Below are 25028 nucleotides of genomic sequence, written 5' to 3' on the forward strand. Positions count from 1 at the left end.
AGGCCAAACTGCTGCTCAGCTCTTCTGGTATATTCTACTTGTGGAGGTTCCAAATCCAGGCTGTGCTTAGTGAGATGCAGCAGCCTCAGTCTCCCCACCTGTAAAATAGGGACAGTAATACTTATCCCAGAACCCATGGCAATTGGGATGCTGTGTGGTGTGGAGTTGGGAGTGTGGACCCTGGAGGCATATATCTGTGCATATTCCAGCTCTGCTGCTGGTGTGAGCTTGGGCAAGTTCTTCAGCCTCCCCGGGCTTTTGTTTCTTCATCTGTATAATGAGGAATATGTTAGCATCCACCACATAGGGTTACCTTGAGAATTATGCAATTTAACCCAGTGCCCAGCACACAATAAATATTCAGCAAATGCTAACAGTGGCTCTTGTTGTTTATAATTTCTCTTGTTCTATTAAGTATATGAATATAGTAGAAAATAAGGCAAGTTCACCTCCAGGCTGGGGAGAGGAATAGCCCGTTACCCAAACTGTGAGAGTCTCCTTCAGCTTACCTTCTTTTTCTTATTGTTTCAACTTATAGATTAATTATCTAATTTTGTGACCCAAAAATAAAAGGTAGATTCCTTGGTCTAAAATTAGACTGATCTTTTCCCTATCCTAGGAAGGATCCGTTTCTCCCTTCTAGTTTACCACCATCTAGCACCCAGAGACACTTGGTTTAAGAGGCCAGCTAGCTTGTACTGGAGTGTGAGGGAATTCTGAGGGCTCAGGTGGAAGGAAAGCATGATTCCAGAGTTTCGTTGGGTTAAAGCATTGCTTCTCAACCCTTCCTGCACATTCGAATGAATTGAGAAGCATTACAAAAATCATAGAAGTGTTGTGTGTGGCGCTTGGGTATTAGTACATTTTTTAACTCTCCAGCTGCTTCTATTGTGCAGCCAGGACTGAGAACCACCCTGGCTAAGACATTCAGTGGCATTGCAGGTGCCTCCCTTGTTCGTTTCTGACTCACCCCTTTTAACTCACTGGCCCCTCGGACTCTGATTTCTGCCCTTCATGCGTAGGTGAGCTTTCCTCTGGGGCTTGCCGTGAGGTCTGCAGGAGCAAGGCCACTTCCTCTCTGAATCCTAGACACAGGCTTTGGATCAGAACTGCCACCCATGTGGAACCCCCTTCTGCCCCTCTGCTCTGGGGGATCTTGTCTGAATCCATCCCTTCTTTGCCTGCCTTATGCCTTCTAGCTACTATTCTTCTGCCCCTCCTTTCTTGATCAGCACAGTTCTGCTGCTTTCAGTCCTTTTTTCCACTAACCATTGACTGCCCTTTGCTCTGTCAAACATAGTTTTGGAGGCTGTGTAGTGTAGTGAAAGAATAGGGAATTTGAGGTTGGACCTGGGTTTAACTCTATCCTTGATTGCTGACAAGTTACTTAACCTCTCCTCATTTGTCAGCTAGGAATAATCTGACCTGGGTGAGACTGCTGTGCAGATGAACAGAGATAAAGGAGGGGTGATGGTGTGGTAGCGGTGGCCTGGTGAGAATGACCAGGAGTGATGGTGATAATGAGAATGATGATAATGGTAATGGCGGTGTTGAGGTGAGGTGAGGGTATTGATGTGGTGGTAGTGCTGATTTTGGTGGCAGGTGATGGTTATAGTGATAGGGGTGGTGGTGATGATGGTGGTGGTAGTTGTAATGGTGACTGTGGTGGTGCTGGTGATGATACTGGTGATAGCAGTAATGGTAGTGATGATGGTAATGATGGTAATGATGGTGGTTTGATGGTGGTGAACATGACAGTCGGGTGGTTGTAGTAATGATGATAATGATTTGGTGGCAGTGGTGGTGATGGTGGCAGTGGTTTAGTGGTAAAAGTTCCATCAAGAAAGCAGAAGGCTGGAGGAAGCATCAGTGTTCTGATCAGAGGAACCACACGGGAAGCAGAGATAGAAGGTCTTTGCATTTGCTAAGGCCATGGGAGTAACTTGTTGTATCAATTAGCGTTTGATCAGGAAATCAGAGCTACTCTGTATGACATGGAATAGGGGATTAATCATAGGGATTAGACTTACCCATTATGAAAACTAGTAAAAATGTCTAGGCAAGGCTGTTGCCTCTGTATCTGGAGTTGAGTTTGACATTTCTTCAGGTCAGCAGGGCTTGCAGATAGGACAGAAAGCTGGATGGAAGCAGGAGAGCAAGAATGAACTGTAGCATGTCTCTGACTCCTGCAGTGGTAACACAGTGACCTGCAGGAAAAGCCGATGCCTCTCATCACAGGGCTGGACATGCACCTGGCTCAGGGCTCTGGGCTGGAGGAGACCCAGGGAGTCAGAGATCCTGGAGCCCTGCTCCGTCAAGGTGAGGCAGCAGGTCTGAGATGCGTGTGAGCTGCCGCTGCGCTGGGTCCCTAATTAAACCTCCTAAGTGGAATGGCTACTGCTTCCCTTCTGCCTTCCAATCCTCTCACAGATTTCTCTTGTTGCCAGCTTTAATCTGGAACCATAGAGGAAGGAACTCTGGGAAATGTGGTTCCTGCTTAGTTCTGGTGGCACAGCACAAGTCACTGCTGAGGGGTCCCCATGTGAATTGGACAGGTTAAAAGCTTCAGCACCTGTAGTGGCCTGTGCTGTCTACTCACTCTGACATTTCAAGCCTGGAGAGGCAAGGGGGACAAGATCTGAGCTGAGGGCCACGCCAGGGAACTGGACAAGGAAGGCCTTGGCACTCTCAAGTCAGGGAATAGCCTCGCCATTTCATCTCATCCCTGGATGCTGGAGTACATTAGTCTTCCCCTCTAACCTCTAACCACTGAAAGAGACCCTCTCTTCTACCAATCCTTGACTTTGGAATCATGGGCTGAGTAAGGCTGAAACATCTGGCCATCTCTGGGACCCTGGTATGCCCCTAGTCTCACTTTGGTGTCTCTTCAAGTGGCTGTCTTTCGTAGTGTTGACCCTACTCTCTGTTTCTAATATCTGCCTGCTACATTATCCAGCTGGACTTCTCAGGTCTCCCTGGTGACTGACCTCCTTAGACCAGGGGGCTCCCCTAGTGCCTCTAGTGCTGACAAAGTGCCACCTTGCGACAGTTTCTGCCCTTTTCCTGGTTCTCTGGCTTCTGAAGCCTTCATTTATCCACAAATAGAATTGTGATTGATGCTATTCTTACTCTTTCATTTGACAATTTTCCTCATCAGATATGCATTTAGAATTTAACTCAACTGTGTTCTCTTCTATTTTGTCAGTCACTGCTGTAACTTACATGGAATCACAGTTGGGTGGCAGGGACTGGAGTAGTTAGTTCTCACTTATTTACTGTGAAATGAGTAGGTTGAGATTCAGTCAGTAGTCAGAATGATATTCTTCACTTCTTCCTTTTCTTTATTTACTATGCTACCTGGTTTGTGAACATTTTCTCCAGCTGCAAGCAATTTACACAAACTGTAAACTCTTTATCCATTATAATCCCTGTAACTATGACTAGAGACTGGAAAATGACCAGTTGTCATTACATTCGGAAAAGCATAGAAAGGATCTCCTTACTTGTGGCCTCACACCTGATGCTTTTCAGATAGTGGATGAGTTATTAGGATGATTTGCACCTCAGTTTTCTTATCTGTAAAATGGGAAGGTTGCCTTGCATTTCATTCTGTGTTCTTTGATGCCCTGTGGGATTGCCAGGTTGCCAGAGGACTCATTGGGAATTTGGGGATGGGGAAGAGCATGTGTCTAGAGGGCCTCATCCCTCATTCACCTAGCAAAAAGCCACTTATTCTGTGTTATATATTTGGTTTCTATGATAGATTGGATTATTGGTCAGCAATAAAAATTACTGCCTTCCTTCTTCCTCTTGGAGCAAACCATAACTCCCCTGTTCTACTGACTTTGGGCTTGGCTATGTGACTAACTTTGGCCAATGAAATGTGGGAGGATGTGATGTGAATAGAGGCTTTAAATGTACTTGCATTGTTTGGCCTACCTCTCGTACTCTTCTGTTTACTGTGAGAATATGCTATAGAGAGCCACTGGTCCAAGGAGAAGGGGAGGGGTGTAGAACAGACCTAAATGCAACCTGTAGCCTGAAACAGAGCCGAGTCCAGCCTAGATTCACTTATAGTCAACCTGTTGATCTGTTAGTACAAGAACACATGCTGCCATGAGCTGTTGTGTTTTGTTACACAGCTATAGCTGTCTAATACAGCTTACAAAGAAGTTTTGTCCACAATCAGATTTTTTGGTTTAAAAAAGTTTGAAAAGCACTGAGTTTGCTGAGTTTTCAGCTTTCCCATCCACTTCTATTGTCCTATTTTTTCTCTTCGTGTATTTAGGAGAGAGAGGGAGAAAGAAAGGGTTTTGGAAACAATATAATCTTGTAGAAAGAAAGAAAAGATAATTTTTTCTTTTGAGGAAAGAGGGATTTAGGGAGCTGGGTGGAGAGATAGGCACATTCATAGTTAAAGTACGTTTTGTTTCTTTTTTGAATCCTCAAGTAAACATTTCTCCACTGACATTGTTTTGCACTGTTACATTATTTTGTTCACTTTTGTGTTCCATTTGTACAACCTCTGAAATTCCAGGAAGAAGGTGAAAGAATAACATTGCACATAGCCCTGGGTTGTGCTGTGTTTACTTCATGATGGACCGTTCACTTAGGCTTAACCTTAAACTGACCTTTCTGATTCCAGACAAGACAGCAAAGCTTTGCTCACAGATTCAAAATCAGGGAACAGAAACAGCTGACTTCCCTGGCCAAGGATGTTTTCCATTCTCATTATTTGTGTCCTTGGTCACAAATGAGATGCTAGGGAGGTAATTTTTAGGAATTCCTGGAGTACTTTACTGCTGATGTGCATGCACAGATACCCTGGGGTCTTATGCAACTGGTACCCAACCCCAAAGTCTGGATATATTCATTGTAGGATGAAGAGAGGGAGGAAGGAAGGAAGGCTGAGGAAGGTCTTTGGCTATTTTCAAGACCTTTTTTGCTCCAGCACTTTGCAACATGGTTTTATTTTATGCTTATAAGTTTTGAGATCATCTCAAATATAAATATAAAACCATTGATGAAAGGCCAAGAATAAGAGATATTTAGATGCCCTCTATTCCAATGAATAATTAAAGGTTACTATATCATGTGTAAAGGTATTCTCTTCAACGATGAGCACTTTAGGTCAGATCATGGAAGCCTGGTTTTATTTATCAGAAGAGTGTCTTTCTGGGGCTTGGGAGGCCAACACGAGGCAGGCTGAGCTTTGTGTATGGCAGGAGCTGAGTTTGAGGCTATCTCTGCCATCAGCCTGTGCTCAGGTTGTGTCCCTACACTGATGGCCATCAGAATTTGGGTATCAAGTGATTCACTTGCTTGTACTAGATTGAACTCCTTTGAGGACAACAGGAACCATTAATATTTTAGAGCCAGAGGCCAGGCGCAGTGGCTCATGCCTGTAATCCCAGCACTTTGGGAGGCTGAGGCGGGCAGATCACAAGGTCAGGAGATAGAGATCATCCTGGCTAACACGGTGAAACCCCATTTCTACTTAAAATACAAAAAGTTAGCTGGGCGTGGTGGCGTGCACCTGTAATCCCACCTACTCGGGGGGCTGAGGTGGGAGAATCACTTGAACCTGGGAGGCAGAGGTTGCAGTGAGCAGAGATCGTGCCATTGCATTCCATCCTGGGCAACACAGTGAGATTCCATCTCAAAAAAAAAAAATAATAACAATAAAGAACTTAGAATCTGGACTGGTATAAACCTTAATTCAAAGGCCATCTCTGCCCTGTACAAACTGTGTAACCTTGGGCAAATAACCAGTTCTTTGTTTCTTCATCTGTAAAATGGGGATAATTAGTACTTTTCTCATAGGGATACTGTGAAAAGTCAAAGATATAATGGTTGTAGAGTGCTCAGCACATAGCCTGGAATGTCGTATCTGCTCATATATGTTAGCTATCATCATCATTGCTGCTGCTGCTGTTTTTATTAATCTAGTCCTGGGAATTTATATCAGGGAAAAAAGCCAAAAAAGTTATATCTATAAAAATGAGTATTGCATCCTGTCTATAGCAGTGAGAAATTAGAAACAATCTATGTGTCTCATTCATTCAGCCAATTTAACAAATATTTTTTGAAGTCCTATTGTGTGCCAGGCACTGTATCCCACTGTTTGGGGTACATCACCGAATAAGAGAGACAAAGATCCCTGCTTTTGTGATGGAGAATGGGTAGCTAAACTATGGGGCAATAATTCAATGGAGTGTTATACAGCTATTAAAGCAATGGCAATGAAGACATGGGAAGTTGTTTGTTGTGCCATGTAAAATCAAAAAGCAGAAGAGGAAAACATAGATGCCTTAAAATATATATGTGGGTGGACAGAGACTAGAATGGAGCATTTGAAAATACAAATGGTTGTTAGAGTGATGGAATCATGTTTTTTGTTTTTCAGTAATGTTTGAAATGGTTTTACATTATGGAAGAAAATTATATATATGTACATATATATGCATATGCATAAATAATTGAAAAAAATGAACTGGCCCTAAGAGAAGTTTCTTATGGTTTAGGAATCAAAGTAAGGCTTAGAGGCAAAAGAGGAAATTGCCTAGGTAGCAAGGAAGGAAAAATTGCTATTTCAAACCAAAAATGACTGTTGCAGTTCCACTGTGCACTGGAAGCATGAAATTCATGCCAAGGATATTAGTTCTTTGTTAAGGAAAACCTATTAAGCAGATGAGTAAAAGAGGCCCTGAAGCCTCTGGAAAGGGGAGAGTTCAAACTTAAACGTCTTTGTATAATAAAGTACGGAAGATTTCCATTTTCCCTCAGCAATTTGGGGATAGAAGGGAGAAACAGAGATTCAGAGGCTGGAGAACTGGAAGAAGATGAGAAAGGAAAGAGCCAGCTAAAGAGGTTGGAAGAGATGAGGCCACAATAGCAACTTAAAGAACACTGATAACTAATACTCAATTTTAAGAGATTTCCTGTCCCAGGAGACCATATGTCTCCCCACTCTTGCCTTCCCTCAGGAGTCTCCAGGAGGACACTGTACTCCCATGGGATAGGGGCTGATATGGTTTGGATGTCCCCACCTTTGTTGAATGTAATCCCTAATGTTGGAGGTGGGGCCTGGTGGAAGGTGTTGGGATCATGGGGGTGGATCCCTCATGAATGGCTTGGGCGATCCCCTTGGTGATAAGTGAGCTCTGGCTCTGAGTTCACAGAAGATCTGGCCATTTAATAGTGTGTGGCACCTGCCCCCACCCGTCTCTGTCTTGCTCTTGGTTTCACCATGTGATGTGCAAGCTCCCACTTTGCCTTCTGCCATAAGTAAAAGCTCCCTGAGGTCTCCCTAGAAGCTAAGCAGATGCCAGCACCATGCTTCCTGTACAGCTTGCAGCACTGTGAGCCTGAAACTTTTCTTTATAAATTACTGACTCTCAGGTATTTATAGCAATGCAAGAATGACCTAATACAGGGGCTTGGGCCATTTTGTTTGGTTATTAAAAGAAGGCTGGTGTCATAGAATATTCAGGGTTCACCTACAGAGGGGGATCCGAGGGGTCAGAAGCTACCTGTTCCAAATTGACCACTTTTGGGGCCTGAGATGGCTGCATTGCCACCATTAGCAATATGATCTTTTGCAAACAGACAATCTAGGGGCCCTGATTTTTTAGGTGCAGCAAGGTCTGGGAGAAGTCTTGCTCTTCCACGAAGACCTTAAGGAGAATGATTTTGACGGATCATTGATCTGTTGAGGGAGGAGGCTGGGCAGGTTTTGATTAATGGGTGGAGAAGGGAACAGTGAGCACACAGGAGAGTGATGCTGGGGCTTGGAGACTGGGAGGCGGTGGGCAGGTGGTGGGAGGAAGCCTTCTGCAGCCTGAAGTCTTTTAGGACAACTGGGGGGTATTCTCTAGACTCTGAATCCTGCTCCCAGGAGACCCTGTGGCTATGCCCCTTTTGGGAATGGTACTTAACTTAAAGGCCTCTAGAATAGTAACCTTGTGTGGCCTTGGAGAACCAAGGTGGGGGTGGGGAGGAGCTGTCTGACCCAGGTGCAGGCTACATTTAAAAATACTAATAAAATAAAGTAAAACAAAATGCTTTTTATTATCACCATGTGCCAACAGTCAGTGATAAACTACTCCTCTCTGCTGGGGCAGATGGTTTGGGCCGTCCCCATCCCCTAGTCTGGCCAGGCTGTGAGATGGCAAACAGCCCAAGTAGGGGATCCAGAAGGAGCATGTGCAGGAAGAAAACCCGGATTCCTCACACTGGTAAGTAAGAGGCTTCTCAGGACTGAACTTGAAAAACATGAGCCCCACCAAGGGCGGGACAAGAAAATGCTCAGAAGACGGCTGAGCAGAGGTTAAGCAAATATTGGTGCCAAGCTGGTGGCAGCTCGGTCAGCAGACGGCTCCCATCCTTGGCGAATGCTCAGGATTAGTGTCTTTTCAGAGAAAAGAAAAGACTTAATCTGAGCTGTGGTGGGGAGAGAGGGCTAACTCCTCTTTTGTGAAAGATCACAGCCCCAGCAAGATCTTGAGACGATGTTCTAAAAACACATGGCTGTCCTGCAACCCTGGGGGCACTTCACAGGCTATGGGAAGGGAGGAAACCCAGATCCCTTCTAAATCCTAGTGTTTAGATGGGACTGAGGCCACTAAAGTTTAGACCAGCAGCATCAGCATCACATGGGAACTTGTTAGAAATGCAAATTCTCAGATCCTACCCCAGACCTACTGAATCAGAAACTCGGGGTGGGGCCCGCAATCTGTGTTTTCATCAGCCTTCCTGATGACTCTGATGCCCATAAAAGTTTGAGAGCCAAATCCAGAGTGAACTCTGGGATTTGGTTCCCTCTGAAAGGTGGCAGCGTGAACTCCCTCTGCTCTCCTCCATTCCAGGCACCCGGGGCTTTCGGGTCTGCAAAGTGCTATGATGGTGCTGTCATTGCAAAAGACACAGGCTGGCTGGGCATGGTGTGTCATGCCTGTAATCCCAGCACTTTGGGAGGTTAGGGCGGGAGGATTGCCTGAGCCCAGGAGCTTGAGACCATCGTGGGCAACATGGCAAGACCCTGTCTCTACAAAAAATAAAAATAAATAAAAAATGCCAGGCGTGGTGGTGCACACCTGTACTCCCAGCTACTGGACAGGCTGAGGGGAGACGATTGCTTGAGTCCAGGAGGTCAAGGCTGCAGTGAGTTGTGATGGCACCATCGCACTCCAGCCTGGGCGACAGAGTAAGACCCGGCCTTTTTTCTTCTTCTTCTTCTTTTTTTCGTTTTTCTTTTTTTTTTAATTTCTAGAGAAGTCTGTGAATAACATTAGTTAATTACTGGGTCTGCTGCCTGCATTGTGAAATATTCTTAGGAAAGACAATTCAATAACCCTGCTCCAGTGTCTCATTCTTCTTATGTTTGGGAAATTTAATCCAATTATTTAAGCCAATCCTTAATGTGTGGGCAAGTCCTCCAACTGTCTAACCTAAATCCCTTTTACTGTACATGCAAACCTAGAGGGAAATCTGTCTTAGAAATGATAACTTTCATCACAAAGTTTTTGATCCCAAAGTTCATAGAAAGAACGGGAAATAGGAGGGAAAGGGCTGCCAGAATTAACATCCCATTAGCTGGGCCCAGGCAGCCCTGTGTTTAGTAGACACTTCTGGTCACCTGGTAAGGTCCTGGGACTGTGTCATTGCACTCTTTGGGAGGCTGTGTAGTGAGGCAGAAAGTATTTCATTTTTAAGAGGCTGGATTAAAACTTGGCTCTCCCGTGTGTGAGCTCTGTGATGCTGAGCAAGTTCTTTATCTACTCTAAGTTTGCTCATCTCAAAATTGGGGTAAACTCCCCAGAGGGTTGTACCAAATGTTGAAGGTGAGGGTGTGATGTCATTGTGCCTTAAAACCAGAAGGCAGGGGCATGTGCTGCAGAGGATGCTAGAGAGGTGGGCAGGAGCCAGATATTGAGGGGCATCATATACCTCCCTTTACAAAACCGTCAGCCAGAGTTATTTTGTATTTTGAACAGTTTGAATTTTACTCTAAGAACGTCCACATGTAGAGTCACCCAAATGCTTCACAGAGTAGGGAGATATTAGGTTGGTGCAGTAGTAATTGCAGTTTCTGCAAAGGAAATCTACTTTCAATTGCAAAAACCTCAGCTGGGCGCGGTGGCTCACACCTACAATCCCAGCACTTTGGGAGGCTGAGGTGGCGGGTCACAAGGTCAGGAGATCGAGACCATCCTGGCTAACACGGTGAAACCCTGTCTGTACTAAAAATACAAAAAAATTAGCTGGGCGTGGTGGTGGGTGCCTGTAGTCTCAACTACTTGGGAGGCTGAGGCAGGAGAATGGCGTGAACCTGGGAGGCAGAGCTTGTAGTGAGCCAAGATTGCGCCACTGAACTCCAGCCTGGGCGACAGAGCAAGACTCCGTCTCGAAACAAAACAAAAAAACCTCAATTACTTTTGCACCAACCTGATACTTCTGTAGGTTTCAACTCCTGGCATGAGGGGGTTGGTCAGCACAGTCACATCCCTCGGGCTTTTCCAGAGTCTTCCATGGCAATAGCTCCATACTTGCAAACTCATCACCACCTGCTGAAGGCCAAGGAACAGTGTGGTGAGTAAAGGCAGCTCACGCTCTATGCTGATGGTGGGTATAAAGAGTGGACACTCATGACCAGGAGGGTTATGTTTGAGAGTAAACCATCAGGCAGAAGGCAGATGTGAGTAATCTCAGGTCACTGAGTTCCAGGCAGTTGGGAGAGGCCCATTTCTTGGCCACATATTCATTTGTTACTTCCCACTGACTGCCTGCCATGCGTCAGACATTTGTTAAGAAGACAGGGGCGGTCCTGCCCTCAGCTTGCTCACAGTCCAAGACAGCTCCAGGCTAGAGCTGGAAAATGCCTGTGCTTCTGTGTGCAAGAATGATCTGAGGAAAGTTTTTGGCCTTACGGGGTGTGCCCCCCAACGCCCTCCAAAGTTGTTCACATCTTAATTCCTAGAACCTCTGATTACGTTACTTGTCGTGGCAAAAGGAGTTTTGCAGATGGATTAAGTTAAGGACCTTGAGATGGGTTGTTCATGCTGGATTATCTGAGAGGACCCCGTGAATCACAAGAGTTCTGAAAAGTGGAAAAGGAGGCAGAAGACAGTGGGAGGAAGATGGGACTATGGACAAAGAGTGATGCCTGCAAGGTTCAACCTGCTGTAACTGCCTCTGGAGATAGAGGGAGGGGGCCAAGAGGAAGGAATGCAGGTGGCCTCTAGGAGCTGGAAAGTCAAGGAAATGGATTCTCTACTAGAGCCTCCAGCAAGGAACGCCCCCCTGCTGACCCCTTGATTCTAGCCCAACAGGAACCTTGTCAGACTTCTAACCTACAGAATTGAGAGATAATACATTTGTGTTGGTTTAAGTCACTAAATTCGTGAATTTGTTGTAATTGCCCCAGGAAACTAGTAAATGAAGCTCTGGACCTGGGGTCAGACCAAGACTAGCCATTTGCCTCCAACTCCAAGAAGTGTCCTGCTGTCTCTGTACCTGAGGTCCTGGGTCAGGATGTGGGGACTGACTTCTTTGAGAGATTGGCTGCACTGAATCTCAGAAGGTCCTAGGTTGGATGTAGCAGGAAGTTCAGATTCAGGGGCAGGAGTGCTCATAGGCACTTGCAGGGATGCTCTCAGGATGCCACAGAATCCCAAGTATCAATATGGCGGGCAGATGAAGAGATACAGCCTTGGCAAAGCTTGCCAGGTCCGACTAAGTAACAACTCAGGCAGAAGAGGAGCCTCTTGTTTGGACTTGGCCTAAATATTGTATCTTTCTTGGGTTTTGGATATCCCTTGCTGTCATAGAGACAACACAGGATTCTCTTCCAGCCAGATCACTTACAGATTGTGCAACATTGGGCAAATTACTTAACTTCTCCAAACCCTAGTTTCCTCGTTTGTAAATACGCACTTTGCTATGTTATTATGAGGAAGGTTGTTACAAAGTCTAAATAAAGCTGTGTAAAGCACCTGGCACATAATGGGACAAAGACTCTTTCTAAAGAAGGATAGTTGTAGGATTCTCTCCAGCTTAGTGGATGGTTGTAGAACCAAGTGTGAGTACCTTTCTGCTGGATAGTCAGAGTCATGGTTAGTCAGAGATTTGGGGCTGCTGGGAATGTAGCCAAGCAGGCGATCCACCCCCCAGGCACCCTTTGAAATAAGATACACAGCTGGTCTTTTCAGCCAGGTTTTAGGGAAGGGCCATGTGACAGGAAACTGCATAGCCGAAGGCATTACTGGGTCTGGGTTCTTTGGGCGTTGATGGTGGCTCTAGCAGGGAAGACAATGAGAGCAGCTTGGGGAGTCTCGGAAAAGACACCCATTCCCCCAGCCAGTGACTCTGCAGGAGAACAGGTATCTTTCAGCCTCCTGCAGTCCCCTGGAAGGGCACTGCCTGGGCCTCCCCAGGCCTGATCTGTTTTCCTGACATTTTAGCATCCTTCTATAGCCAATGTACTCCGACAGGTCTGAGAGGAGGCAGAGGTCCTGAGGTCCAGCTCTGACCCTAGGCTGCTCTTTTATACCTACCACCCCAGAGTGAGCTCAGTGTGGCAGGAGCCCGCTCTGAAATTAAATGAAAGCCACCTGGAAAGGCAGCCCTGAACCCTGCCTGGCTTCCACTTCTTCCCACTTTCCTCCCCAAGCCTGTAGCCTCAGGCTGCTCAAAATTCCCTTGCTCTAGACCCTCACTCAGCAGACCCCTTCCTGGATATGTTTCTGAATAAGCAAGAGTTTACAATAGAATTTTGACATCCCAGAAGACTGTACTTTTCAGATCTTTCTGACCCCTCCAAGACTTGAGAATAAAGAATAAGAGAATGTATGCATGAGTTCTTGTTTCCTCCTAATTCACATTTCCACTGAGTTGAATGCTTCTGTGTTTACCTTCATTTTGCTCATTAACTACAGTTCACTACCTTTCCAACTTCCCCTGAAGTTTTATCCCTCATTTGATGGCTATTTTTCACACAGAAACAAATTTTAAAAGATCATTTGTCAGGCCAGTCATGGTGGTTCATGCCTGTAATCCCAGCACTTTGGGAGGCCAAGGTGGGCAGATCACTTGAGGCCAGGAGTTTGAGACCAGCCTGGCAAACATGGTGAAACCCTGTCTCTACTAAAAATACAAAAATCACCTGGGCATTATGGTGCGTGCCTGTAATCCCAGCTACTTGGGAGGCTTGAGGCACGAGAATCACTTGAACCCGGGAGGCAGAGGTTGCAGTGAGCTGAAATCGCACCACTGCACTCTAACCTGGGCGAGACTCTGTCTCAAAGACAAAAACAACAACAACAACAACAACAACAACAAATTATTTGTCAGAGCTACTTTGTACACATCTTCGGCAAGTAGAGAACAATGGAACCTGGTACCTTAACAAAATTACAAATTGCTACATTCCCTAGACCTTTGGAATTGCTTCAGAATGAGAGTTTGCCATGAAATGAAACTGGGATTGCTGAGCACTGAGGGCCTATTGCTCCTGTCTACCCCACTGAAACACTTTCTTCTCCTCTAGCCACTGCTGGGTGCTAGGAAAGCAATCTGATTGTGCTAATCCAGGCGAATCCACCTTGGGATGTTTGTGCATTCATCAGGACGAATTTAAATTTGGTAAAGCATCAAATGTGAATGAGGTTTGTTTTTTTAAATTAACTTTTTTATTTGGGGGAGTTCTTTTTATTCTACATTTGTGTCCTTTGTGTACTCTTCAGGCTGTGAATTTTTAAAAGAAGGACTACAACGATCATTAGGGAAAGAATACCTACTGTATACTAGAATAAACATGAAAGAAAGTTATTTGATTGCAAACCCAAAGCATTCAAACTTTTATGAATTAATAAATGAACACTTATTAGTAATAAATGATGTTTTAGTTATGTTAATTTCTAAGAAGATAGAGGGCAACTTTTTTGGTACTAATGAATGTGCTAGGTGCTAGAGAATACAACAATGAATTAAACAGATATCCGTTATTTCTCTTTAAATCTCTAGGTCTTCCACCTTTCTCACGGTTATGACAAATAATCATGCAGCTCAATGATGCTTATGTAGAGTCTTGAGTTGGTATCAGATGAACTTTGTTTTAAATCAATGTTCTAAACTAGGGTAATTTTGCAACCCAGGGGACATTTGGCAATGTCTGGAGAACCAACTAGATGCTACTGGCACCTAGTGTGTAGGAACCAAGAATTCTGTGAAAAAAGAATCCCCCAACAAAGAACTTCCTGCACCAAAATGTCAATAGTTCTGAGTTTTAGAAAGCTTTCTCTAAACAATAGATTCTCCACTTTTGAGAGCTTATGTACAATGGGAAATGTTACTGACATGAGTGTGCCGAGCTTGGGCCCGGAGTGGAGGCAGGAAGATCCGAGACCCTTCCCTCTGACGTGTGTGTAGCTATAGCACCAAGTTCTTTATACTGCCCTGTCATTACAGATGGTGTTCATGGTCATTTCCTGTAACTTTCAAAAGAGTGAAAACAGAAATCAATTCTGATTCTGCTATTGACTAGCTGTGTGATCTCAGGTAGGTCACTTACACTCTCTGGACCTCAGCTTCCTCATGTAAAGTGCAAAGTTTGCAATACATGATCTGTAAGGTATTGTGTAGCATTCTCATTCTGTACCCACAGAAGCATTTGCAACACTCAAAGGCTGTCCTTCCTGTCCTCTAGGTGTTTATAATCCAAGTCTCTTGGTCTGCCAATCCTTTTCAAATCAGATTGGCCTTTCCTCTTTCTCCTACCGTTACTTGATCAGTTTCTAGGCTCATTTTTATTGTAAAAAAATAAAATCGAATTCCTAAGGCTCCGGAGTTTCAAATAACTCTTGGTAAATTAGAGCCCAATAAATATTTCATAGTTAAACCCAAAATAGCAACCTGGCTCCTCCCTAGTATTAAAGAGATTGAAAAAGTCTCCACGGTGGGAAGAGAATATCCCAGCAATTGAAGACATCTGTGGATATGGCAGTTTTACCCTCCTGGCTATATCAAAGAAACAGACTCCTAAAGTATATTCAAGGGTACCCTGCCAATATCAGCACTTCGTCCAGATAAATTGCAAGGCCTGGAGTCGGAAGTAAAGTTTGCATTTTGAAAAGGAGAGGCTGTATGTTCCCGGTCCTATGTGTAAATAAGCACTTGAATAAATCAGGACTCAGTAATAAGCAGTGGCTAAATGAGTTTAATAACTGTCTCTGACTTGAATCCAAGTGTCAGGACTGGAAACAGTTGGTTGAAACTGGTCCCTTCTGTGAAAGATAAAATGGGGGAAATAGAAATGTCCTTCTGAGAAGTTAAAAGCCTTCTTGTTTACAACTGGCCAGTGGAGACATTAATAAAGGCAGAGCTCCAAAATACCAACACATTACTAATCTTGCCCACAGAAGTTTATTCTTTTATTGTAGATTTGTTAATGGTTGGTTAGCTCTGGCACTTGAATAGTGGTCAAAGGTGGACAGAGAAGTACTGAGGCATGAAGCTAGAAGGAGAGGAGACTTTGAAAGGTACTGGATTGGGCCTGTTCCCACTGGCCTTTGCCCATCCAGAACCCATTCTCCTGCCCATCAAATTGTTTCGGGCAGGCTTCTCCCAGTGTGACCCATTCTGGAGAACTCTAAGGGAAAGCTGGCACTTGGAAACCCCAGTTTTATGAATGTCTCGGTTACAGATTTCTGGTCTTAATTACCGGGTTGGAGAAATGATGTGTGTTTTCTAAGATTAGCTTTTACACCAGCTACTGTAACTGGCTAGGCTTGAGCTCTTGCAGAAGTAACCTGGCAGCTGCAGAGAAATGGCTTTCTGTGAGGGGCAAGGAGCCATCTGAGTGTTTGGGGAAGCCATTTACAGAAACATTTTTTTCCTTGTGTGGTTTATGTGTACTGGCTAAGGATTTTGACTTGGAAAAGAAAAAAGGTAAGTAAATGATAGCAGTCGGTCAGTTATATTTGTAAAAGTTTGGAAGTTAATGATTTAATGATCCATTCTGAGGACTGTTACAGCCCAGGATCTGTCATGACCAGATGTTTCCTTCATCCGGCAGCGTATGTTATTGAGCACCTGTGACTGTCCCTGTGCTGTGCAAAGGGGACACAGTCGTGAATCACCCAACATAGTTTCTGTCCTACTACTAGACCTTGTAGTCTAGTCTTTGTCCAGTTGTTTGTACCTCATCTAAATTATTCCTTTACAGTTATTTTAGCACTTGTATCATTTATCTATTACCACAATAATACTGTGTAACAAACCACCCAGAAATTCAGTGACTGAAAGCAATGAGTATTTACTAAGGCCATGGTCTCAGGAGGGCACTTTAGGTTGGCCTGTCTAGGAAGTTCTTCTGGTCTTGATTGGGCCCATTAGTATGCCTGATAGTCACCAGGATTGGCTGAATTAGGATGGACTCAGCTGGAGGTTCTTCTGGCTTCAAATGAGTCTGGCAGTTGACTGGCTGATGAGTGGGGCAGAGTCATTGGGCCATGAGTTGCTCGTCCTCTGGTAGGCTAGCTTGGGCATGTTCACGTAGCAATCACAGACGAGCAAAAGTAGAAACACTTGAGTGCTTCCTTTTACGCTTTGGCTTCTGTAGAACTTGCCCACTGGTCAAAGCAAGTTGCAAACTGAGAGTCAAAGAGTGGGGATAGATACCCTATGTTTTGATAGGTGAAGCTGCCAAGTCACATTATAAAGCCTGAGGATCCAGAGAGGGATAAAAGATTGGAGCCACTGGGGTCATCGGTCTATCACGGTACTTGATGATATGGATGGCATTTTCTTTTTATTTGTAGAAAAGACAATTATATGTGTTTATTTAAATATATTATTGTTTTAATGAGGACTAAATACTAATTATTGTCCTAACTAGGAAAAATAGCCAATAAATACTTTTTGAATGAATACTTTTTTTTTTTGAGATGGAGTGTTACTCTGTCGCCAGGCTGGAGAGCAGTGGCATGATCTTGGCTCACTGTAACTTCTACCTCCTGGGTTCAACCGATTCTCCTGCCTCAGCCTCCCAAGTAGCTGGGACTACAGGCACGTGCCACCACGCCCAGCTAATTTTTGTATTTTTAGTAGAGGGGGTTTCACCATGTTGGCCAGGATGGTTTCAATCTTTTGACCCCGTGATCCACCCACCTCGGCCTCCCAAAGTGCTGGAATTACAGGCGTGAGCCACTGCACCTGGCCTGAATGAATAGTTTTTAATGAAGAAAAAAGATATGGAAGAAAAAAAGGTGGCTTTAGAAAGTTTTGGGATAGTGAGTGGACTTTCTAGCTTAGTGAAAGGTAATTTGTTCTAGAGAGGCACGGAGAGAGGGAAATAAGGGTAAAAGTTAGGACGGAAACAGATTGTGAAGGACCCTGACTTCCAAGCAGGGGGATCAGATCTTTTTCTTTTCATGTGAGTAATGGGAAAATATTAAAAATAATCTGAAAACAGGGATGGAAGTTGAAAGTGCCATCGGAGTTACATAATGTGAAAGTCTTGTAAATGAAAGAATCCTTGTCTGCTTGCCTGCTTTCTACATTTATTGAAACAGTGTTGTCAGTGAGCAGATGGAAATGCTGTTAGTGTGGGGATTCATTTGACTCAAGAACAGTTTACATGAAACAACCCCATCCACACCCCCCAGCCCCGCCCCTGCCATTTTAATCTTCTGGTGAGTCGAATGGCTTTGCTCTTTTCTGTGACTTCTTAAATCCCGAGTGTGTGTTTCTTTGCAAGGAGGACCAGGTAAGTAAGTGTGGATAAGATGGACTGGTGATCATCTCTACTGCAGGAAAAACACTTTTAATTGCATATCTTACCACTAGCACAAGGTATATGGCTACATTATTATCTCTGTGTCTATATCTGTATAGCTATACTTATATCTAGCAAATGAGGCTATGCTTGAATATTCATTAGTGTGTTTAAATTTCATACTAGTCACTTTTCAGGGTTGAGGCTCATGCTCAGTCAAACCTATTCTGGAGTTGATATTTGTAATTGATAATAGAATATTTTTCTTTTATCGTTTTTTTAAATTTTGTCCCCAAACTGATAGGCAGCAAAGTTCCTTGAATGAAGCTATGGTTCTCTACCTGGGCTACATTTGAGTCATCTAGGGAACTTGGAAAAAAAAAAATCCCTGTGCCTGCAATCACTGAGGTTGGGGCCCACACATGAGGATTTTTAAAAAGTCCTAGGTGTGTGCAGCCAAGGTTAAGGACCACCGCAATGGGTGCACGAACAGAATCTTAGTTTTTGAACATCCTGGTGTGAGCATTTTCTTTATTGGGCTTTTCGCTTTCCCAGTGTGTTCTCTGCCAATGCCTCTGCACGGAAGAACCACCCTCCTCTGATTGCTAATCCTCCCTGTAGCTGTGGTTTTCCTGTGAAGCCACGACAAGCAAAACAAATTCCCTGCAACTGTGCTTTGCATTACCCTCTATTGGTTTCTGCTGCCCACCTAGTGGCTTTCCTGTGGGCCTCCACTTGTTTACCACCCAAGTGAAGCTGGGGGAGGAGCAATGCCTTGTTCTGGAAGGCCAGCACCCTGGGTGCTGCGACTGGGAGCTGATAGCCTTGCACCATGAGTCTGAATGAAAGATACTCATGGTGGGGGCCAAATTTCTAGGGTGTTGTGAGGAATAAACAGGACAATGCATGTGCAACCAGGGCATCAAATGAGCCGGAGGGGGTGGAGAAAAGCAGAAAGTCACATTCTTCTTCTTCAGCATGACTTTTTAAACAGGCTCTTTTCCTATTCCTGGCATAGTCCACAGGTGTCTGGTGACTTTCAGCCATTTTAGTTATGCTTTAAGGTTTTTAAAAAAACTGATACGAATTAAATTTGGAGTTTTCTTCCAACTCAAAACTTCCAGGCTTGGGACTTGCTATGGGCGAGGGTAGGGCGTGCTTTGTTCTACGCTTTCTCTTCCTTGCTCCTTTGTTCCTCTTCTGCCCATGACTGTGCTGCTGCTGTGGGTTCCCTGTGGTTTTGGTCTGACGGTACAGCATTTGTTCTCTGGTGCTGGTACCCCCTGGGTTTCAGATAGCCAAACGCGGGCTTTCTTTCTCTTGGGGTGCTTTCATAGGTTCTTAGAATATCATCTTTCCTGAAAGGAATGTCAGGTACTGCCCACTGCCCTGTTCCCTGACTTGGGGGATGGGGTATAGTCTCCTGCTGACCGCTTACAATTCTCCTCTCCCTGCTTCTCATCCCCCCATCCTGCAGCCCATGCTTCTTGCTGCTGGGGTTACTTTGCCCACCAGAAAATTCTTTGGGATTGAATCCTTTCAAGGTGACCCAAGTATAGCTGCCTTTCACAGTGCCCACTGTTCTGGGAGGTATTTTGTATCTCTGTTCACCCCACTCTGGAAGGCAGGCTGTGCTCAAAGCTTTATATGCCCTGCTCTGGTTGCAGTGCTAAGTGGTTGTATGAGTTTCTGCTCCTTCACGGGCATCGAGCTTGGGGGCAAAATGTCACTCTCTCTTTCAGGCAGATACACCCATTCTCTAGGCTTGTGTGTAGGTGGGGACATGCGTCCCTGCTCTCAACTGAAATGAGCAGGATTCTCTAAATACCAGCTCACAATTCTCTTTGGAGAAATCTTTATTCCCCAATTTTCCCTCAAATTTTTTCCCTTTATTTATTGGCTAAAAGTAAGTGATAGACCATAGGTCACAGAAACAGCCTTTGAAATAATCCCAAACTTAAAAAAAAAAAAAAAAAAAAAGGAAAAACAGTACAAAGAACTGTTTCCCCCTGTACCTTCTGAGAGTAAATTTCTAACCTGTATTCTATTACCCTAGAACACTGTAGGGAGTGTAGGATATTTCCTGTGTAACCACAATATAATCATCAAAATCAGGAAATTAACATTGACACCTTGCTATCATCTCATCCTTACTACCCCATTCAAGTTTTGCAAAATTGTCCTAATAACATCCTTGGAGCACAAAGGATATATTGCAGAATCACCTACTGTATTTAGATGTCATGTCTCTTAGGTATCCTTCAGTCTGAAACATTCTTTGATTTTTATCACCTTGACTCTTTGAAGTTTACAGGCTGATTATTTTGTAGCACATCCCTCAGTTTAGATTTGTCTGATGTTTCCTCACAGTTATGTTCAGATTATGCATTTTTGGCAGTGATTATCACAGAGGTTAGGTAATGTTCTTTTCATTGCATCCTATCAAGTGGTACAAATGTCTCTTTATGCCACTGCTGGTGGTGTTAGCTTTGATTACTTGATTAAGCTGGTATCTTCTAGGTTTTCCCACTGTAAAGCTACTCTTTCCCTGTGTAATTGATATGTATTTCATGGGGAGGTATTTTGAAACTCTATAAACATCTCATTCTGTATCAAACATTCAACTTAACTATTTATTTATATCTGTTCAGACTCATGTTTTCCTATTATACTGAATGAATTTAAATTCTTATTATTTTGAAGCTCAAATTTGTCACTGGTTTGGCCAGTGGGATCCCATTCAAGCTGGCTTCTGTATTCCTTTTGTGTGAATATGAACCCTATCATTTTATGAGCATTTCCTGCCTTTCTGGCACAATAAGAGGCTCTAAGCTCATCTGTACTTTCTGCACTCCAGCCCTTGAATCAGCCCTTTCTCCAAGGAGCCCTGGTCTGTTTTAGTAGAAAGTAGTATTTAGGAGCCAATATTTGAGTGCTAGGTGTGCTTGTTGCTAGTGAGCTGTTGCTGTTCTTGGGCTCATTCAATGGTCAGAGCTAGGGGATGTATATGTGTGTGTGTGTGTGTATACATATGTATATACACATGTGTTAACTTCTCTGTTGAAAACTTTGAGTTCACACAAGTCTCCAGTTCTAATCCAACCCCAGGGCTCATTGAGCCTTTTCCCTGTTATATTAATTAGTTTGGCGCTGCTTAGGTGTGTTAACTCTCATAGAAGTCAGTGAAGTTTCACAGTGACCCAGTAGCCGATTATATATGCTCAAATTCATGGTACATTGTGAGGCCCATCAATCATGTAGTTAATACTCACACAGGCAGTAGTAAAAGGCGGGTAATGAAGAAAAGCGATGGCTTGGGAGACCACCACACTAACAGACAAGTCAAGTGGGTCTGGAGGTCCTTTTAGATGCTAGTCATGGTGTAGGGGGAGAGTGAGGTGAGATGGGTGGGGGTTGGAGGGGGACATGGGTGTGGCTTTGTTGTTTTTCTCTCTCTCTACCCTATCATCCCTATCGCAGAGCCTCTGTTGGCAGCTTCCAGTCAGGAGAAGGCCTCAGTGTTCTCACAGGAAGAGCCTGCAAAGATGTCTTGAAGAAAGCCGGGTCCTGGCTGCTTTTTTTTTTTTTTTTTTTTTGAGACGGAGTCTCGCTCTGTCGCCCAGGCTGGAGTGCAGTGGCCGGATCTCAGCTCACTGCAAGCTCCGCCTCCCGGGTTTACGCCATTCTCTGGCCTCAGCCTCCCGAGTAGCTGGGACTACAGGCGCCCACCACCTCGCCCCCTGGCTGCTTTTATGATCCTTCCAGATGGGTCTGTTCTCATGATCTCAGCCACCTTTCACTTCCTATTTGTTCGCTGCAGGTCTTGGGTGGTATTGTGCAGCAGCAGGTGTTATCACTTCAGTCTATTACATATATATTTATCACTTTGAAGGGGGCAGCTTTACTGTTGGTTCAATGTTACTTGACATGAGTGACTCCATTTTAAGACATTAGGGACCAGGTACAGTATGGCTCACGTCTGTAATCCCAGCACTTTGGGAGGCTGAGGCAGGTGGATCACCTGAGGTCAGGATTTTGAGACCAGCATGACCAACATGGAGAAATCTTGCCTCTACTAAAAACACAAAATTAGTCAGGCATGGTGGTGCATGCCTGTAATCCCAGCTACTTGGGAAGTTGAGGCAGGAGAATTGCTTGAACCCGAGAGGCAGAGGTTGTGGTGAGCTGAGATCGCGCCATTGCACTCCAGCCTAGGCAGTAAGAGCGAAACTCCGTCTAAAAAAAAAAAAAAAAAAAAATTAGGATCACAAATTATGATGTATCACCCCCTTTCTGTATTTGTAATTCTCTTTTCCAACAGTGAGAAACCTGGCTTCCATTATTCCTAATATATTGATTTCATCAGTGCCCTTGTATATATCTGGTGCCACCGGCTCTTCTACAGGGCCACCTTCCTCACTCTGCATGAAATCTGATGCCCCACCCTGAGCCCCTGTGGATTCCTCCATCCCCACTGCAGAACTAAATTTGCTCTACCCCAGCTAATGATGTTAGGGCTGAATTGTTTAGGAAGAGAAGGAAAACACTAAGGATCTCTTAAACCAGTTTTGAGTCACCTGTTAGCAAGCCTCACCTCAATATTCTAATATAAGGGTACTTAATCTGTCTGGTGTTTACAGACCCCAAAGATTGCATAAAATTCAGGAGATCTGCGAGCTTGGATGGGAAATAAATTACATGTTTACTTTTTCTAACTTCCCCTGAATCTTGCCATTTCCTTTAATTATGAATGTAGGGAATAAACCACGGTATTAGCCGTGCCTGTGACTTTGTCAACAACAGAAGTCACACACATTTTCATATCACTTGTTGCAGAAACTATTATTTATGCTCATCACAACTTTAACATTATGGTAGTTGTGAGATTCTTCCTTAGATCTTTTTATTGTGCTAATAAGTCTGCATATGATGACATTGCAACATTAAATTATTTTAATAATGATCTTCAACATATTTAATGTCCTTTATAATCCTATGTGTTTTGTTGTGTGCATTAAAAATAATTATCCTGAGAAGAGGTCCCCAGTCTTCACTAAATTGCCAAAGGGGTTCAAGAAAACAGACATGATTACAGCCTCCGGTTTAGCAGTTCTTTTTGGAATAGGAAGGTATTTCTCCCTATTATTTTAAAATTTGGTGCCTGAACTAGGTCAGAAAATCCCCGAATTAATCTCCTGTGAAATGTTTAAACTGCTTAGCACTGTGCTTGGCATGTAGTAAGTCCTCAACAAGTGACAGATAATATCTTATTGTTTTTACAATTTCCTTGTTGCACCAAATCGAGGGAGTAGTTGCTGGCACTTGTATGTTTTTGATTCCTCTCTTGGTACTTAGAGAGTTCCCTGACAATATGCCCAGGCTGGCCTGATGGAGGGAGATGGGAGACAAGTGGATGTGAGAGGCCACCTAGAGGGGAACCAGTCAACCTTGGCGAGCCCATTCTAGACGCTCTTACTCCCAGCTGACCCTGCTGGCACAGACCCACCAGCTGAGCACAGATGCATGACCAGTCCAGCACAGATCAGCCAAGCCTGGCCCAAATCAGCAGAACCTCCTGGCTGACATAAATGTTCATTGCTATTTTTGTTAATAAGTATGATGAAAATGAAACAACTAAGATGTATTTGTCAATCATGTGAGTGACTTCTTTGCAGAATCAGATAACAGTTTTTACAAACTGAAAAAATATTTTCTTATTACATTGTGGTATTTATAATGTAAGGGTTATAAACATGACACAAAGTTTAATCTACGTTACTAATATTGTGCCCATCACTTTCTAACACGGCAGTATCTCAAGCTCTGACGCTGATTTCTATGGTGTAAATGGTGATAATATTCCCACTATAGCTGACTTCTGGCTACCAATGTGATGTCACAGAATGTGGAATTGTATATGATGGAAGCATTGTGTACTGAGGAGCATCTCTTCCCAGTTCCAAAAAGTTTTGAACCTTGGCACATTTTGGATTTTGGATTTTCAGATTAGGGATGCTTGACCTACATAACACAAGACACGTAAATAACATAAAAAGCATAAACAACAGAAAAATATAATTAGGATGTGATAAGTGAGTATCTTTGTTTTAAATATAATTTGTAAGTTTATAGAATTTGATTTTTAATAGGAACTGTGCTTAACAGGCTCATAAAATTGGCTTTTTAAACAATTGACTCTTGGGTGTGGTCTCTGCTGGCTCCAGCATACCCCTGGTTACATAGCATGTTGCGGCAATAGCCAAATGATAGACTGGTGAAGGAGTGGGGAGGTGGGCAAGGGAAGGGAGGAAGGCTGATGAAGGGGATGTAGATTTGCTTGTGCAGAAAACTGTGACTCAGTCCTGCTGGGACCCTCTAAGAAACTCTGTGGAATGGATCTTAAATTATCTCCCTGGTAGATTGAGGGTCACTTCTGGGGTATTAACTCTCAGGCACATCCGGCCTGTTCTGCCTATAGGCTGATGCTTGCCGGGCCAGAGGACACCCTCAGGCAGAGGGTGCAGGAGGTCGTTGGTGGGTATGAGAACTGTCTGCAGAAGGCTTCTGGGTGAGTTGAGAGGATATGGCTGGGCCACCCTACACCCTTCTTTCTGGGCTTCATCTCCCTCCCTCTAAAATGAGGAAGGACAGTCTCCAAGTCCCTTTTGATCCTCTAATACAGTTTGAAGAATATTCTTGGCCCTGGAGAAGGACAGTGGGCACAACTAGAATGGAAGAATCCTGCGCTTTGTATCTTTTCAGGGTGGTAGGGTAGAATGTGTCACTCTGGGCCTTGCTTTACCCTCACCCTCTCTTCCCTGAAGTGTCAAAGGAGAGGGGAGAGGAATTAAGGCTGCAGAGGTCTAATGTGGTGGCTGGTGGTCAGCCCATCCAGGGTGAATCTGCCCTTCCTCCTCCTCCGGGCCCCAGAAAGTCTGTTCTGCAAATGAGCTGTCCCGTGTCTGATTGCTGCTCCCCAGGTTGGGTTTCTAGACCTTCATGACACTCAGGTTACTGCATGGTCTGGTTCAGGGTATCACTTTCTGAGACATCCTCTCTGTAAAGCCTCTTCGACACTCTCTCCAGAGGCTCTTGACCCAGATACTCAGAGAATACTTGGTTCTTCTTGGCAGAAAAGCAACAAAGTGAGTTGGTAAAACAGGAGGTCCAGCAGAGGACTTCCAAGGGCTTTTTATCTCTACTACTGGGACTCTATTGGTTTAACAAATATGTCAATTTATGCTGCCAAGTGGGT

The sequence above is a fragment of the Mandrillus leucophaeus genome, unplaced genomic scaffold, assembly GCF_000951045.1.
Source record: "Mandrillus leucophaeus isolate KB7577 unplaced genomic scaffold, Mleu.le_1.0 Scaffold119, whole genome shotgun sequence".
Lineage (NCBI taxonomy): Eukaryota > Metazoa > Chordata > Mammalia > Primates > Cercopithecidae > Mandrillus > Mandrillus leucophaeus.